The following is a 5,848-nucleotide window of genomic DNA, read 5'->3' as shown; positions in this document are numbered from 1 at the left end:
GGTCTAAAAAGAATTATTAATTTCTCAATTTGTCGCTTGTCGCTTAGACCACTCAGCGACGGTGAGCAGATAATTCATTAACCACACGAGGAAGCGCGCAGTCGCACGCTTTCGACATATAAATCTATTGTTTTCTTATTTTTCTGCCTTCAGTCATCGCGGATTACATCTGACTCTGACAAGACGTTATGTCGCCAAGATTAAGGAGATTAGACACGCATGGGATTCACGCTTTGTATGAAATTGAACAAGTGACTTTTTTGTACTGATCATGTGTGACAGTTAATTGGTAAACTTACTGTAAATTCCAGAATGGCACGATCAAGTTCAAGACAAATCCCATACTTAGTTTCTCTGATTTCAGAGTAAATTCTTTAAGCATGGTGGGCATAACTACGCACCAAAAATAGTAAGGTAAGGACTATGTGTAGGTAAATATATCAACATCTTGAAATATATTTACACGCACAGTAAAAGTAGAGTTAGACTAGAAACTACAGGAGATGAAATAAATATAGAACGAGGAGTTAGACAGGGGGACCCCCTATCTCCGAAACTTTTCATCGCAGTACTCGAAAATATCTTTCAGAAATTAGAATGGAAAAATAAGGGAGTGCGGATAAATGGACGTTATCTGAACCATCTCAGGTTCGCTGACGACATAGTTATAATTGCTGAAACTGCTAAAGACCTTGAGGAAATGATGAGCTCACTTGACTACGAAAGCTCAAAAATTGGTTTAGAAATGAACATAAATAAAACTAAGATTATGACCAATCATCGCAAAAGACCTATCGTGATTAAAGGAAACAATATAGAATATGTCGATGACTACATATATTTGGGGAAGCAGCTGTCATTCAAAAAGTCTAGCAACGAAGAGGAAATAGCAAGAAGAATCAACGCAACTTGGAGAAAATTTTGGTCTTTGAAAGAAGTTCTAAAAGGAAACTACAGTTTGCACCTAAAAAAGACTGTATTTGACACATGCCTATTACCCTGCTTATTGTATGCCTGCCAAACTTGGACATTTACAGACGAAATAAAACAGAAAATCAAATGTAGCCAAACAGCAATGGAAAGAAGTATATTAAAAATTAGAAGAATTCAAAAAATAAAGAATGAAAACATTAGACAAATAACGAAAATCACTGATGCTCTCAGGCACGCGCTCTCACTCAAGTGGAGATGGGCTGGACATATCTCACGACTCAAAGACAGAAGATGGACTATAGAAACCACACGTTGGAAAGGACCATTTGGAAAAAGGAATCCAGGTCGACCAATAACACGGTGGGCTGATGATATCATACAAGTCACAGGAGCCGACTGGATACAGTTAGGCAAGGACAGGGAGGCATGGAAGAGGACGGAGGAGGCCTTTACCCAGAAGGGGTCCATATTTTATTAAACATTAAGAACTAACATACTAATTACCTATTTTCTATTCTTTTTACTATAACTTACTAACAAAAACTGTAAAATGTATAACTTTATGAAAAATATGGAATAAATGGCTTTATTATTATTATTATTTGTATCTCCTTTTTTTGGGATCACGGGCCTATAAATCCCGGTCTTTTGATAGGCTTGCGTGGGGATATAGATCCAACACGTAGAGGCCCCTTGGAGAGATTTGATGTCATGTAGAACGCCTGCTGGAACCCGTTCACAGGTGCAACAATAGACACTCATGAACCGGTCGCAGCAGGCATTGGGACTATTGTAGAAAAAGTAAACAGTATATCAGTCTATGGATTGAAGTTTGGGTGGACAATGATACTGGGCTATTGTAAAGAAGTCCGGACACCTGCCATAACAATGCTAACACACGTTATCGAGGCAGGTGGTGACTCGCCGCTGACTAGATGGGCCCCTGAAACTGTCGTCGTAAAGACGACCAGGGGCAACATCGGTGTGAGCGGCTCAGGGGTGTCGAGAGGTGTACACCGCTTTCTACCCAGTGGCTGTAAACAGCCACTGTGCCAACTCGCGCTTACGCAAATTTCACTTCCACCCCTGGAGCATACAGCTCTAACGACCCCTCTCTGGACGGCCAATGAAGGCAAGCCAGAGCCGAGAGTCCTGCGGGTCCCCTTGGGGTCCACTCCGACCGACGAAGACACGCCAGAGACGGAGACCCTGACCGACTCTCTGGAGCACTCGGGTCCGTGGGGTCGTTACTCCCCAACAGCTCGCCACAATTATTATTATGTGTAGAGGATAAGAATGTTACATAGTTACTTTAATATCTGGGTGACCGAGCTTCGCTCGGAAAACATAAAAAAACTCGAAAATGCGCGTTTTCCCAGAGATAAGACCTAGCTAGATCGATTTTTCGCCCCCAAAAACCCCCATATAGCAAATTTCATCGAAATCGTTAGAGCCGTTTCCGAGATCCCCGAAATATATATATATATAAACAAGAATTGCTCGTTTAAAGGTATTACTTTATTATCTAGGTACATAATTATGTGCACACTTTTTTGATTTAATTTTATTGCAGTTGTAAATATTTTACCTACATCATTCGCAATAAAAGAGTACATCGAATAATAATTTTGTAAATTTTAAAAACGATTAGAGTCTGTTCGGAAAGAGAAGAGTCGTGGAATGTATGGGGGCTCAATACATTTCACGACTCTTTTCTTTCCGCCCAGACTCTTATGATAATATATGTACATATTTAAAAATTACATGACGCTATTTTCTTACTTTCGTTATAAATTTATCGACATCGGTTTATACTTGTAAGTTTTATTTGTCGTCGCACTTTTTAAACGTCAAACAAAATTGCACCCGCGTCCGTCTAACCACAGTTAAGTAGGTATGTAATAGGATCACAGACCTACGTGGCTGATGGTGATAGACCAAGCCCACAGACAATCCAACCTCTAGACATAGCATAGTCGTGCTACCCCCTCTGCCACACATACGGTAGCGTTACTCCATCTTCGAGTCAATCCCGTGCCGTGTTTGGTCCGTGTCTTTGAACGGACCAATCACGGCACGGGATTCACTCACCTCGTCCCCCCGCAACCCCGTATTTTTGGCAGCATCGGTTTCATGAAAGAATTGGCCTAAGCTCAGTCTAGAGGTTGGATTGTCAGTGACCAAGCCCAACGCAAGATTGTATGGATATTTACGAGAACCTACTTGTCAGCTACAAACTGTTTGCTCGGTTGAAAAAGACAATAAAATCGTTTATTTATGGTGATAGTTTTCTCTAGTTCTCACTATCCTCTTGTTACTTTGCAATAAAATACCATTTTACGACGTGTAAGCAACATGTTAATTGCCGTTTACACTTATTTGTTTGGTGATTTGTTTAAGATTAAAAAGGTCACAACTGCTAAAAATACTAAGAAGAATAAACAACCTTATATAACGATATGGTAGGGCTTATTTTATATCTTTCGGTAAATATTAGGTTGCGTAGATGGTATGTTATTGTTAGGTCACTTGCGCTCTTGAAGATACTGAGTTATAAATTAAAGTATTTGCTTTGTTAAGCGAAAGTAAACGACTGTGTTTTCTAATAACTTTTAAGTTCTAATTACCTATTACTAGTCTTTCTAGTACTGATTCCCATAGCAAAATATTAGGATACTGGGCGGCAATTTCATAAAAACGTACTCATAACGATTTTCTTCTCGGAGTATAAGTACGTTATCGAATATATTTCTTATTATTTATATACCATAACATTTATTATAAGTATGTATTTATTAACTTTAATTTGTATTGCTTATGTTCCGTGCCATGCCTCGGTACATTTCATACAAACATTGAACCTAATTTCCTAATTTCCCTTTGGCATCCATTTAAAAAATGCTTTTTTGGCGGAGCTTTAGTCAAATAGAACTTAGTCGTCCAGATATTTCCTTACTCAAATATTCAAATGCCTGCAATAAATAGCAAGAAACCAGACGATTTTCTAACCAGTTTACGCCAGCGGAAGATAAACAATTACTAAAACGTAATGTAACCAGTAAATATGTGAAAGTAGGAAGTCCGATTGGATCCAGCCCTACTAGTTTAATGTCTAGATGTTTATCGATGTGCCTTGCAGAATACCTTCCGTGTAGAACATCTTCTTAATCGCTATTGAGGAACATGACTGGTAATTAGACATTATTAGTCTTGGTTCGCGTAGCACATTTTACCATTTTATTTACATTTCTTAGTGCCACTTGCACCGTCCCACTAACCCGGGGTGAAGCGGTTAAACCGTTAACCCAGTGTCAAATTGTACTGGTAACCATGGTAACGCCAGGTTTAACTGGTTAACCCCGGTTTAGTGGGATGGTGCAAGTGGCGCTTAATCAAGTAGGGAAATAAGGACAAATATTAATCTTTCCAATTCATTATTAAAGCTTTTAAGCGAAAATAAAATCTTAGTGAAAGTTTCCGAAATAAATCGACCACTTAACGTATTCGTTTTTGATCGCAAACATTCGTTTCACTGATTCGGAGTAAATTGCTAATAGGTGCTATAACTTCTAATCGTCGTTGGCCATTTAGTTGGTATATTTGTATAATTAATTTGTTATGGTAATTATCTGTTAAAGTTTGTATTTTGAGGCCAACGTAGATCGTATTTTTGATGGTTATTTCTTGTTAGTAAGTTAGTATATTTCAGACAAAGTTTACATCTAGTATCACGGTTCTACTTGCAATTTTACAAGAGCTTAATTACCTACGAGTATTCATAGTACAAGGGTCAAACAGATTACTGTGTTATCGTCTTTCCTGTAGACATACACAAGAGTTAAGGGCTATATGTATGTATGTATGTATAAACTCTTTATTGTACAAAACACAAAACACAAATTTATGGCACAGGATAGGCAGTACAAAGGCGAACTTATCCCTTTAAGGTGTTAGCGCTAACTGTACATTTTTCTCTCCTGTGGGCAATAGTTAACAGCTTGTGGGCATGTAAGTAATTATTTTATCATAGTTCTCTAAATAAAAGGAGGACCTTTTCACGTGGATAAGGGTTAAATAAGAAAATTAACCTTTAGAGCCCTTAACTCTTGTGTATGTCTACAGGAAAGACGATAACACAGTAATCTGTTTGACCCACAAGTAAAACAAAAGTAACGGAAAAATTTAAGTAGGTATTCATGTATTCATGCCTGATACACGTTGTTTCCAAATAACATATTCCGGGGTTACTGGTTCATCTTAAAAACACTAAATTTAAAAATTCACTCCACGCAATAAAGATTACGTTATATAAAGTGACGAATAGTGGGAATTATATTATATGGCGAAATGTGGCAATACTGAACTCGTCACATTATTATGCGAAAACTTTTTAACATGCAACATTTGTCAAAAGTCGCATAACTAGAACCAATTCTAACGCTTAATTTTCGTCATTTTATAAATCGTGTTTTTCTTGAATTATTGAGGTTAAATTGCTTTTTTGTTTACGACTTCACGAGTATGTTACTCGTAGTGGGTAATTCGATATAATAAGAATTCTAAGACTCTATACTTATAATACCTAGTCTTAAAAACGCTGGAACTATTTTGGTTGTAAGTTGTAAGTAACTTTATCAAAACAAGAAGATAGCAATTTTGTGCATCATGCTCATTATTCATTTATAATTCACTTTTCCAACCTTCCGTTATCTTCCAATTTGTTCTGAATATATATTATATAGATTCAGTGTTCAGTACATTAGTAGTGTTTGATTAAGAAATATGGTTGTCCATATTGCTTAGTAAAATAATTATTTATACGTATTTTTACAAAAAATCTAAAATAGACATAAGTGACTTGAATATAAATTGAACATTTACAATTTACATGTGCTTCTTTTTTAAACAAAGCGTA

This window comes from Cydia amplana, chromosome 19 (genome assembly GCF_948474715.1).
Source record: "Cydia amplana chromosome 19, ilCydAmpl1.1, whole genome shotgun sequence".
In the NCBI taxonomy this organism is placed as follows: Eukaryota; Metazoa; Arthropoda; class Insecta; order Lepidoptera; family Tortricidae; genus Cydia; species Cydia amplana.
Note: the sequence above shows the minus strand (reverse complement) of the source record.